This window comes from Puma concolor, chromosome D1, assembly GCF_028749965.1.
Source record: "Puma concolor isolate L17-30 chromosome D1, mPumCon1.1.hap2, whole genome shotgun sequence".
NCBI lineage: Eukaryota > Metazoa > Chordata > Mammalia > Carnivora > Felidae > Puma > Puma concolor.
The window spans coordinates 7,894,140-7,906,603 of record NC_141676.1 but is presented as its reverse complement, the minus strand read 5'-3'; the positions used below and the strand labels follow the sequence as shown (position 1 = coordinate 7,906,603).

The window sequence follows — 12,464 nt, the reverse complement described above, 5'->3', positions numbered from 1 at the left end:
TTGGTCCCGTAATGATCTTGTCTTCAAATTCGTTTACTGGTTTTATTACCAGCATGGCAGCCTATGGGAGGGAACCTAGTCTGCCTTGTCCATTCCTGTACCCCAGAAGCCAGCACAGGCCTGGAACCAAACAGCTACTCTTGGTAGCTGCCATTCATTCATTCAACGGACATTGATTTGCCCCCTGGTCACAACGTCTGGAGGAATGAATGAGCTCCGTGAATTAGGGAGGGTGAGCTGTGGGGGGAGGCCAAGTTGAGGGCAGAGGGTCAGCCAGACCCAGGGGGCTGTGATTCATCTCCCGTGGTGGGGAGCCATGGTGGTGGGGAGCCATGGCAGGTGCCGGAGCAGGAGCAGCAGGGTCGGGATTGCACTTCAGAAAGACCCTCCTCAGAGCTGAAGATTGAAGGGGGTGGACTTGGAGGCAGGAGTGGGTAGGGGCTGGGGGAGGATGGCGGTGGCCGAGGATGGGCTGACAGAGGGCCAGGAGAGGTAATGCTGAACACACAGGGACCAGTTAGAGGACTGTGGGAGACAGGATCGGATCCGGCATGGGATCGGCCTCCAAACGTGGTCAATGGAAGGAGCACTTTGTGTGTGAGGAAACAGTGGGGGCTCCAGGCACCCCCCACCCCGACTCCCTCACCTAATCGCTGCAGGAAGCTGGGAGGGAGCTCTCCCCGTGATTGCAGAGAGGGTAGCAGAAACCCAGAGGCTCCTCCTTAGACACCCGTGAGGCCCCCTTGGCCTAGCCCGGCCCCTCCATGTACAGACGGAAAACTGAGGCCCTAGAAGGAAAGGACCCCGAAGAAGACCGCACAGCTGAATCCTCACCCTTGTGACTCTTGGGATATTAGGTGCTGGACGGAGGCCACTCCTCTCTCAGAAGAGACTCAGCCGCCACTTGCTGCACAGAGAATTGAAGTCAGACACCAGAAAGGACTTCCTCAGAAACTTTCCCCTGGTCAGGCCCACCTCCTCTAACATCTTCGACTCTCTCGGGACACGGGGCTGGGGAGGGAGCTCATTCAAGGTCACTCAGCCAACAGGAGGCAGTTGTGTCTGACTCTAAAACTAGTGCTCTTTGTTAGGGGTGCCAGGAGGCCAATGGGCAGGGCCAGGTGGGGAGGGGGTGAGGGGTCCTAGTTCCCTCCCATTCCGGACCCTGAGGGCCCGGGAGCCCAGGGCGGCCCCCTGTCCTGCAGGCCTCGAGGTGGCCATCTCCCCACTCCCAGGCCGTGTCCTTGGGGACACGGTAGGATCGCAACCTGGTTCCTGCCCTGGCTGCCTCAGGTCCCCCCCTGAGCCGAGCACCCGTCCTCTCCGTCCTCCTTCCTGCTCTCCCAGCTGGGGCTCCACTCCCAGGAGGGAGGAGAGGGAGGGAAGGGGAGGAGGCTAGCACAGCAGCCATTGGTATGCGAGGCCGAGCCTCAGCCCCTCCAAGGCCCAGCCTTTCGGCTCAGCTCTTTAAGAATCCCTCCTCGCAGCGTGGTGGTTGCTGGGCAACCCCCCCCCCCCCCAGGCTGGCGCCCTCCCCCCCGCCCCCTCCCCCCTTCTGGCTCCTCCTAGCGGCCTGGTCTCAGCAGCATACTTAGCTCAGAACCTGTCAGGCCTGGCTGCACCTGTGCATGGCAGGTGTTGGGGGGGGGGCTTGAGTGACCCCATCCAGACCCAGCCCTGGACCACCAGCACTCGGGGTGGGGGAGACCCCGAGCTCAGGACACCCTATCCGCACACTCCCACCGGCACCCCCCCCTTACTATCTTCAGTGGCTCGAACTGCCCAGAGGTGTTGGAGCCTGTTGGAGGGGGGAGAGGGCCCAAGGGGGAGGGGCCAAGAGCTCTCTGAGTCCCTGAGGAGGTGGTCTGTGGGGACAGTAGGCCTCGGGAGCCCCTGGGCGGTGGAGTAGACACAGGAAGTACACTTGGACTGGGCCCGGGGTGGGGGGGGGGGGGTGGGGGGGGAGGGGCGGTGGGAGAAGGAGAGGTGGAGCAGAGTTCAGGGCTCTGGAGGGGGTCACGAGAGGCATGGCGACGGGGTGGGGGTGTCACTGGAGGTAGGGGGCTCCCAGCAAGAGTCTCTGAGGCTCGAATCTCAAAACCCTAGGTGGGGGTAATCTCCGCCTCCATTCTCCACCTTGCCCTTCTCCCTCCCAGGGCCCTCGGGCTCCCCCAGAGGGGGGGATGCGCCCTTCCTTTGCCCCCCGCAACTTCCTTCCAGATCAGGCCTGCACCTCTGGCCTCACCCCTGCTTCCCCCCTCCACAACACTCTGCCGCCACCACCACCCGCCCCAAGACGCCACGGCACATGTTGTCCCCTCCACCTGGACGTCCTTTAAGACACAATTCCCTTCTTTCCTGAACTTGGGATGTGTGTAACAGGTGAATGATGGCCAGAGTCAAGAAATGCTCCAATCACCATAAAAAGCATTACCTCTGCTGGGAATAATGTCTGGGGAGGGAGGAAGGGAGGGAGGGAGGCAGCCCTGGGTGTCTGGCAGAGATGAAGGGTGGGGGGCGGTGATGTCATTTGTGGGGAGAAGAGGAGGCTCCCAAGGGAGAGCAGCCTCATCAGAGACAAGCTTCCTGAGTCCTGCCAGGGCTGGGGACGGTGGGCTGGCTCGCGACCCTTGTCCCCTCTGCCCAGATGGCTGGCAGTGTGTCTGGCCCCCTTCCGAACCCCTGGAACCATCAACTTGGGGCCGTTCCCAGTTTTAGGAATCACCGTTGGCCTTGGACCGCTCTGTCGCCTTTGCCTTGCAGGGCTGTTTTAGCCTGATGCTTTTTTAATGTTGTATTCATTCGTTCATTCATTCATTTAGCAGCACCTGATTGCTCTCCACACAGGCAGGCAGGTGCTGGGGACACTCAGGGACCGTGGCTGGCCCAGGCTGTGCCCTCAAGTTGCTCACAGTCTGCTGGGGAAGACGGATGCTAACAAAATCCACCTCACCGAACGTGGTCAGCAGAGAAGCTGAGTGGGTGCGTTCCTGCCCTGGCCGGAGGCTTCCCCATTTCCTTGGCCTCACCTGTCCCCATTGCTGTCCTCAGGTGTTGCTGGCTTTGTCCTACCTGGCTTTGTCCGTGCCCACTGCCTGGAGCCCCTTCTCAGGGACCTTCTTCAAGGGCTGGGGGTTTGTTCCTTTGCTCTCCCTGGATTTCTGCACCGGGGCACCCCATTACTCCTGTACATACGGGGCGAAGCCCCAACCCTCTGTGCCGTGCAGGCTGGAAAGGTTTAGGGCACAGTAGTGGGATGGGGCCTCTGGGGATGTCAGGACATGGATCAGAGAAGCCAGAGACGCTGACAGGACTTTCTGGTGACGGCTGGCACGTTCAGCCAGGTGTGCACAGCCAGCCTACCCGCAAACCACAGGCCTGTGATTCATGGAGACATTGCAGGGAGCACTGGGGCGTCACCGGGGGGAGGGGGCACGGGCTGGGAGACAGGCGGGACAGGTTTCCAGTGACTGAGATTCTCTGGCCCCCCCACTCGTGCTCCCAGACCCAGAGCATCGTGGCGATCTGGGAGGACAGCGATCTGTAAGACCAAGAAGCCAGTGATGGGGCAGAAAGTCCCTCAGGAGGCCCTCTTGGGTGGGGGCTGGAGGTCCAGCCCTCCCTGAAGACGCTGCTCAAGCTGTGGCCTGTGGGGGAAGCTGAGCCTCTGTCTGTCAAGGGGCTGGCTGACGTCCAAGGTCATGTCTTCTGAACATCTGCTCTCTGCTCTTTCAGAGTGCTGATCCCTGACCAGTACCCCCGGGGGCCTTTATTCCTGGACACCCAGGACAAAGCCTGGGGCTAAGGGGTCCCTGGGAATGTCCACTGACTATCCAATGGGGCTTCTCCCAAGAGTCCGGTCAACCTTCCTCTGCCCCCAGCCCAGAACAGGCTCAAACAGGGCCAAGGGTGGTATACATCCTTGGGTGACAAAGTCTAACCGTGGTGAGTCCTGTTGCCACAGCTTGGAAGTACACAAAGCACTCTCCCCTCGGGACTTCGGCAGACTCTCGCATTAGCCCTAGGAGGTCTGTGGTGGCCCCATTAAGATAAGAAGACTGAGGAGCAGCGATAATGCCCAGGGTCACCAGCGGGTGGGTGGCGAGGTGGTGAGCAGAATCCAGGTCTGGGGACTCCTGGGAGAATCAGCAGGTAGCGGGAGGCAGAGGTGTTTCTGGCAGGGCCAGGGTGACCTTGGCTGCCCAGTGGTAGGACCCGCCCCACCTGGCTGCCGGATGCTGCCCGCTGCCTGGGTTATTGCCGTCCTGGGAGTAGGGGAGCTGGGGCTTGGCGAGCCCAAGGTTGAAGCCACAAATCGTCCCTGGGTGACTTGTGCTGCCTCCTGCTGAGCGCATGTCTGAGAGCGCCTGGTTCCAAGCAAGTTCAGTCCTCCTGGGCCAGGGGCCCATTGCCTTCACCGCCGACCGGACCGGCCGTGCTCTCAAGGAGCCCCACAGCACACAGGAGCTCAGGAAGTGTTTGTTGAATGAACGAGCGATCCTTCTGAATCTCATAACTGATGGCGCCCCTGCTGTACTTACACTCCCTCCCTGGCACCCTATTCCTTTCGAGATAAAGTCCAGCCCCTCCTGCCGCCCCCCCCCCCCCGCCCCTGGCTTGTTCAGAGCTCTGCACCCCCAGGCCTGGCAGACATCAGTCACATCATCTTCCACCATGGCCCCCTGACTCCTCTCCCCAGCTCCAAGCAAGAACTCCTGATCTCCAAAGCCTGGGCCCTTTCACGTCACAGCCCCTGGGAACGAGGTGGAATGAGCTTCTGGTGTCTGCCCAGAACCTTCCTCCTGACCCTCCATGACCTAGCCGGAGAGCCACCTCCTCTGGGAAGCTGGCCTTGGGTGCCCGCAGCTGACTTGGCCCCCCGGTGTTGCGGGGTCACGTGGTCATGATGTCTGTTTCAGCGAGATCCTGCTAAGCCATAAACCGTCCAGCGTTGCCAGGGTAGGGGCCAGCAGGGCCTGATGCGCTTTGGGTCTCTGGTGCCCAAAGAGTGCCCAGCACACAGGGGGCCTCCATAAGTAGTCCCTGAGCCGGGTACAGCCTCCGGGCATGGCTGAGCAAGTTATGGCGCGTCAGCTCGGTAAGACTAGCGTGCAGCCATTAAAACCACAATCATGAACATGATATTTTGATACCCAAGTGCGACACAGAGAGCTAGAGCCACACCATCCATTCCACTCCGAGGCACTGAGTGGTAAGGGGTCCCTCCTACAAAGGGAATTCGTTTAGAAGAGGAGGAAGACGCGGCACATAATTCCTGAGCAACACGCTAAGCGCCTCGATGGAGGCATGACGGAGCCCCAGGGCTCCACGTCCGTCTGGGGGTCTGGGGAGGCGGAACGGAAACCACAGCTCTGTACAAATTACAGCCGACTGCATGGACAAGCCTGGAAGGGAGCGGAGGAATAGGGCTGTTGACGCCACAGGGCGGTGGCATTGTGGGTGATTTTTCTTTCCTTTATTGTTGGTTTAATGTTGTTTGGGCAATAAATAAAAATTGGGAGAAAAAAAATAGCTGTTTGGTGAATTGAGTAGAAAGCAGTGGAAAGAAGAGAGGGAGTTAAGGGGAGGGAAATGAGAAGGGAGAGGTGAGGAGGGAGAGGCCAGAAGGGCAGAGGCAGGGATGCCCACCTGAGGACAGAAGTGGCGGTCTCAGGCAAGGCCTCCTCTGCTCCTGGGCTGGGGGCAAGAGGGATGGGAGAGCATTGGAGGCGGGGGGAGGGGGGGTGGAGGGAGAGAAGGGCTCGATCTCTTACAGAGATCTTCCCCCAGGGAGAATCTGGGAGGACATCCCAGAGGAGGGGTGGCCTGACTAGTCCTTGAAGGACAGCAAAGAAAGAGTGTGATGGGCAGGCCTGGAATTGGGTGGGAGACAGGGTGATGGGTTTTGGGGGAGGGGGTCCCAGCCAGGTTGTGGGGAGTCCCGGTGTGGAAATGCGAGCAGTGGGGCCTTGGGGGAGGGGGTGTCTGGGCAGAGGCAGGGACTCACTCAGAGCAACCCTCCAGGGAAGTGGATGGCAGAACAGGGTGACTGAGCTCGGGGACAAGGTCTGACCAGGCCCGAGGCTGGGTGGACAGAGTTCCTTAGTAGCCTACAGAATGCCAAGAGCCCTGGGACTTTCCAGACTAAGAGGCGGGAGGTCTGGTCCACCACACCCGCCCACCAGACTCCACACACAACAGGTGCAGACATTTCCTGAGTCCCTAATGAGTGCCGGGCACTGTCCTCCTCACCTTCCCATTCCAGGTCTCCTTCAAGCCTCACAGAACCTCTCGGAGGTAGGCTGTTAATGCCCCCATTTTACAACAGAGGACACTGAGGCTTGCGGAGGTTAAGGAACTTGCTCAAGGTCACAAATGGCCAGGGGAGGGGCAGGGCGGGGCTGGGATCACACTGGGGCATTGCCCCACTTGGGCAGCTGGGTGGAGCACCCCACGGGGGAAGGACCAGGTGTTTAGAGAAGGCAAGTGAGGGGGTCCCCGTGGGGAAGGGGCACCAGGCAGGGAGGAAGCGGATACCTCGGTATGAAGAATAGCCAGCAGGCAGGTACCTGTTTGTGAATGAATGCACGACAGATGAATGAATGAATGAATGAATGAATGAATGGATGGATGGTTGGAACCATGGATGAATGAGTGGGTGCAGGGAGGAGGGGTGTCAGGGGAGGCGGCGCGTGAGGGAGTACCCCTTTCTCACCCCCCCCCCCTCCCCGGAGCTGGAGGCTGGTCTTGGAAACCTCCCTCCTCGCCCCGGGTGGGCTAGCTCCCCAACCTCCTCCCACCCACCCCCACTCCCCGCCCCCAGCCATTTAGCCGAGGGCAGGGGAGGAGGACGCGGCGGCCCTTTCTCCCGGGCTGGGCCCGAGTCCCCGCGCGGCGGCGTAGCCTCCCGCGCCGGGTCCCGCTGGCCAGTGCGCAGCGCGGCGCCCCCGCCCCCGTCGCCTCCTCCCCGCCCTCCCCCGCCCCCCCTGCCTGCTGCCTTCCCCCCTCCTCCCCTCCCTCCCCGCTCCGCGCTTGCACGCACGGCCCCCGCCGCCGCCGCCGCCGCCGCCGCCGCCGCCGCCGCCGCCGCCGCCGCGAGGGGAGAGGCGGCCGCACAGCCTAGTCCCCCGCGCCCTGCTCGCCGCCGTCACTCGCGCAAGCACGGCCGCCGGCCCTCGCCCCGCCGAGCGCACCCACCCGGGCACACGCACCCCGGCCGCCGGGCGCACCTCGCGCACGCCCCCCGCGGCTCCGCCGGGCGCCCGAGCTGGGCAGATGCGCCGCCGCGCGCCCCCCGCCCCGGGCCCGCCACCGCGCTCCGCCGCGCGCCGGGGGCTCCTCTCCCGAGCCCCGCTGGGCGCCCTCCGGCTCCGGTTCCCGCCCGCTCCTTGGAATAACCCCTGAGGCTCCAGCCGTCGCCGCAAAGTTTCCCGAGGAGACCCGCCTCCCCGGCCGCTGCGCAGGTAAGGAAGGATGCGTGGGGCGGGGGCCGGGGTCCGCGCGTGCGGGACGGGGCGCCGGGGCGAGCGGGGCGGGGGCCGGGAGTGCGCGGAGGCGCTGCGGGCTCGGGCCACCCCGCTTTGCCCGCGCGCCGCGGGGGCCGCGCAGCCTTTGGGATTTGGGGTGGGGGGGGTGGCCCCCGAGTCGATAGCCGAGCGCCGGCGGCGCTTGGCCCCGCCGCGGGGAGGAGCGGGGTGCGCGGCCGGCGGCTCCACTCTCCGGAGCAGAGGCTGGAAAGGGCGGGGGCTTGATCCGAGCCCCCGCCCGAGCCCTCGCTGCGCCCCCAGGGAGGCGGCCCGGCTCGCGGGGTGGGGGTGGGGGGCGCCGGGCTGGGCTGGCCGGTTCTGGCCCTGGCCCGGCACCCAGGAACCGGAGGGCTTGGGGCGCGCGGAGAGAGGCAGCCGGCCGGCCCGGGCGCCTCGCTCCCGTTCCCACCAGCCGCGTGAGTCACGGTTGGAGCGAGGTTTTATTTTTAAAACGACTTCAAGGGGGGCATAGGCAGCCTCCAACTTCCCTCCCTATGCACGCTGTGGACTGTCAGCCCTGTGTGGGGCCAGGGGCCTGGGCGGTGCACCTGGCCGATGGAACCGGGGGGGGGGGGGGCACCCGGGCTAGAGGCAGGGGGGGGCGGGGGCAGAGGGGTGCCCCCCAACCGAGCAGGTTGTGGGGCGCGGCCCCTCCTCTCCGGGGCTGGAGGCCCAGGGGCAGAAGGTGGGAAACGTTATTGCCCAGCTGCAGGGAACGGGGCGGATCTGAGCTGTCCTAGGTGGAGAAAGTTGTGAAGCTGGGACATCAGGGGGCTGCCCCAGGCTTCCCAAGCCCGTGAGCTGTGGGGCTCTCTAGGGTGTGTGGTTTTAAGAGAATACAGCCCAGCTGAGGTATGCCAGGCCCGTGCGGTGGTGGTCGGAGCCAGAGCCCTGATGTGAATGAATAAAGCTGAGGCTGGGGGCAGAGGGTGGGGGTGGCCCGGTCCTTCCCTCCCCTGCCCTGCCCCACCCTGGCCCCTGCATCCTCAGCCCCTCCTGTCTCCCACTCCAGGTGGCTTAGGAATTGGGGAGAGGGCTGCCTGTTGGGGGCACAGAACCCCCACAGAATGCAGGTTGCCACCGGCAGAGGGATGTGGGTTGGGGCATGCTTCTCTCTGCCCAGCAGCCGTGGAGAAGGTGGCCACACTCAGGGGCTCCAGGCTCAGGTTTCTGGAGTGAAAGCCAACTACATCTCTCCCTGCCAGCTCCGGGAGGAGAGGCGCAAACATCACCTGTCAGCTGGTGCCGACTCCGTGGGCGACCGTTCAGGGCTTCCTCGGAGGTTTAAAATGGAAACGGCCTGAGCTGCCAGGGCCAGTGCCCAGGAGGGGACGCTGCCCAGCTGGGCGGGCAGTGAAGCGGCCCTGGTAGTTTTGAGGGGCAGGAGGAGCCAAGGGGCTGTCGCATCCCGGCTGAAGGGCCAGCCGTGGGCAGGCTTGAGAGTAGGGGAGGCGTGTGTGTCCGGGCGAGATACCTGTGCGCCCCTGGCCCCCTGATCTCGCGGAAACACACAGACTGGACACTTCCGTAGGAAGCCTCCCCAGCATGAGTTCCAGCCAGGAACACCCCGGGGCTGCTGCCTCCCACGGTGACTTCCTCTAGAGGGACGCACGGTCCCTCTACCCACTGGTCGAAAGTCTCTCCACCTCTGTGAGACTCAGTTTCTCTTGTTGGTGAAATGGGGTCAACTGTCCGCTCCTCCTGAGGCTGAGCCTGGGAGGAACGAAACTGCATTATAAAATGAGGTGAGACGGACAGATGTCCTGCTCCTGGGCTCAGGGGGTCCCTGAGGACTGACGGCACCTGCAGAGGCCTTGGAGGGACTGGGGGTCAGATTCCCACCCCACCCCCCCTCCAGGGGGCTGTTGGTGGACTGCAGCCTGACCCTGACCTCGTTAGCAGCAATGGTACCCTCCCTGGGTCCCCCTCACGCCTCCTCTGAGGCCTCCTATCTAAAGCCCCTGGGAGGTCCACCTAGTTTGCTCCTAAGGAGGTGGTGGGGGAGGGGTGCTGCCACCCCATTGCGTCACCTACTGGCTGGGTCCTAGGGGGAGCCAGACCCAGCTCCGTGTAGGACTGGGGCCTGGTGGCTGAGCCTGTGTCGCCCACTGGGCGCCCCCAGGCCTGCAGCCTCTGGGGATCCTGCTCCCTAGCCTGCATACCGTGGCTGGTCCCACTTTATGAGAATGGGGGCGGGCACCCTGAGTACGGGAGAGCAGGGTGGGGGCAATGCACAGAAGATGGGCGGGTTATATCTGTACTCGCTTCCAGGTTGGCTGAGAGATGGACGTGAGCTCCAGGAGGACCTGAAACAGGCTGTCGAGGGACAGAGAGGCAGGCCTGGAACCAGCTGACTGTCCACAGAGGCCTCGCACAGTGGCAGTTGCCGAGAGGCAGCCGCCCTAGTGCAGGGGACGATGAGGCCCTTGGGGGTTGCCTGGGCACAGCCCCCTCCGCCCCGTCAGCTGGGACAGAGGCATCGGGCAGAGGCAGGGAGGGCGGGAGTCCGGTGCGGGGCAGGGCATGTTGGCAGGCCCTGGGCCAGGAAAAGAGGCAGATGGCTCAGGAGTGGTGGTCGGCAAGTGAATGCCCTAACCTGCAGGGCGGACAGCCCCACTGTGTGTCCTCTGGGGGCTGGGGACCTGTTGGCAGTCACCTCCCTGCCCCTGGAGTCAAGGCTGAGACCGTGTCCTGATCTCAGAGACAGGACCCGTCTGAGGCTGTGCGGTAGGGCTGGCTGGGCCAGCCCGTTTGCTCAAGGGTCTCAGGGCCTTGTGGTTCCCGGGAGGGTTTCTGCGCCTGGCCTGTTGGCCTAGACTGGATCTTGTCGGGCCTCAGTATTCCTCATCTGTAAGGTGGGATATTAACAGTAGCCATCTTGGGAGCACTGCTAAGAGGTGAGCAGACGAGGCTCGTAGCACAGAGTTTCTGCCTAGCAGTGTGGGCCCCTGTGGTCTCTACCCTTGGTTTGCGAAGGGCTTCTTTTGGCCTTGGGGTAGCAGGAAAGACTGACTGGGCCCCCACCCCAGCCACCAAAGCCCACTTCCGGTGGGATCTCACCCACTCGCCGGCTAGGGGTGCCGGCCTAGGGGTGCTAGGGTTTGCCTGACGCCGAGTGGCAGTGATTATGTCCAGGAGGAACAGGGGTGAGGCTGAGGGCCTCGTGGGATGAGGCGTGTGGACCAGGAGCGGGGTAAGGGGGTGGGCGTGGCTGGAGGTCCCCAGCACTTGCAGTGGGGGGGGTGGGTGCTGACCATTAGGGGAGGCTGCCCGGTCTGTCGAAAGGCAGGGCTGGTTAAGGCCTGAGGCCTGCTCGCACCTTTGATGCACAGCGCCCTTCCCCAGACCCTGGGCTGTTCTCCCCGAGACAAAGTTCAGGCCTGCTCTGGCTTCTGCCTTGGGGCCGTCACCCTGAGAAGGCCAGGGTGGTGGGGAGCAGGCCGGATGGCGGGAGGAGATGGGGGTGGGGGGAGGTGTGGGGGGGAAGGAAAGTGTGACCCCAGGGTGCCCCTGCCATGCTCTGCCTGCCCCCACCGGCCAGCCTGGCATTCTCTAGCAGCAGCTGGAGCAGAGAAAGTTCCACAGAGAGGGGCTGCGTCTGTGCAGGCCTGTGTTTGCCTGAGAGGCGGGTGGATGCCTGTTTACCGCTGCCCGCGGGCCCCCAGAGCCCAGCTGCTCCCTGGGGTCAGCGGCTCTGCAGATGATGTCAGCATTTGGGGGCCTCGATTCGCCTGTGGAAGTTGTTTGCTAGATTCGCCACAGCCCTGGGTTTTGAGCTCCCACCGTGGGCTTCCCTGCGCTGCCTTCCGCCCCAGGGAGCTGGGGCCGGTGATTGTGGGGACGGGAGTGGGGGTGAGGGGTGGGACACAGGCATTGCTGGGGCGGGTGGGGGCAAGGAGCCGGCACCCCTGTCTCCCTGGCTCTTCTGTCTTTCCCCCTCTCCCTCCTTCCTTTCCTTTTCATTTGTTCATTCATTCATTCACTCATTCGTTCGTTTAGGTGTTGAGCACCAGTTATGGGCCAAGCACAGTGCTGGGCTCTGGGAAAAAAGAAGGAAACAAGGAGTCTTGCTCTCAGGGAGCATACAGTTGGGAGTGGGGGGGGCACTGGGGGCATGCATCGTCCACGGGCATCTGGGCAGTGGTCTGCCTCCCTGGGTCTCCGCTGGCCTGTCATCTCAGCGCTCCTGAGCCTGCCTTAAGGCCCATCTACCAGTCCTTCTGGGTGAACCCCCACAAGGGTGCGCTTCCGGGACCGGGGGCTCAGCACCCCTGTTCCTGAGAGCCGTGTATCCCCCCCCCCCCCCCTACGGGCAGGCTGATCTGGCCTCCCATGGCCTGGGGAGGGAGAATATTTGGGTTTGCCTGTGATGGGACGGTGGCCCCTGTTGTAGACTCAGGGCTTCTAAGTGATGAAGGGGGTTCTTTAGAAATCCTAGCCTGGCTCTGAATGTGCCCCGGCACAGGGATGGGGCGCTGGGCAGAGCAGGGACAGGCTGGGGAGAGAAGGGAGTGGAGGCGCCAGGCCCCGGCTGTGTGGGGCTCGGCTAACCACTAGGGGACACTGCCTCCCAGGCAGAGCGCAGGACCCAGGCATCCGGCAGCGGGGAGGGGTGGGGGGGCGCCCAGGTGCCGCAAGGCTGTGCTTGCCTTGCCCAGCCTTGCCGGGGACTGGCTGGCAGGGAGGCAGCGGCCGGGCTGTTTGGGGGATGGCTTTGTACTTAATAAAAACTGGGATTAAAACTGGGGTCGCTGAGGCACTCGCCCTGGCTGTCCCTGCCTGCATTGCTCTGGAGAAGCAGCTCTGTGGCAGTATTTTTTTTTTTTTTTTCACTCCCCTTTCCCTCCTTCTGCCTGAATTAATCGTTGGCACCAGATTACAACAGATTTAGCAAACTGTAAAAAAAAAAAAAAAAAGAGCGAGCGTGCTAGCTGGGAA

General features: G+C 63.3%; 1 protein-coding gene and 1 long non-coding RNA gene across 2 annotated transcripts in view; one reads left to right on the top strand and one right to left on the bottom strand.

Moving 5' to 3' along the window:
• MACROD1 (mono-ADP ribosylhydrolase 1) overlaps positions 1-12,464 on the bottom strand; it is a 144,163-nt gene that overhangs the window by 23,418 nt on the left and 108,281 nt on the right.
• LOC147576396 (uncharacterized) overlaps positions 7,071-12,464 on the top strand; it is a 70,444-nt gene continuing 65,050 nt past the window's right edge. The window contains exon 1 of the long non-coding RNA XR_015240741.1: positions 7,071-7,463. This is a non-coding gene — a long non-coding RNA (uncharacterized LOC147576396). The remainder of the gene's footprint in view (positions 7,464-12,464) is intronic.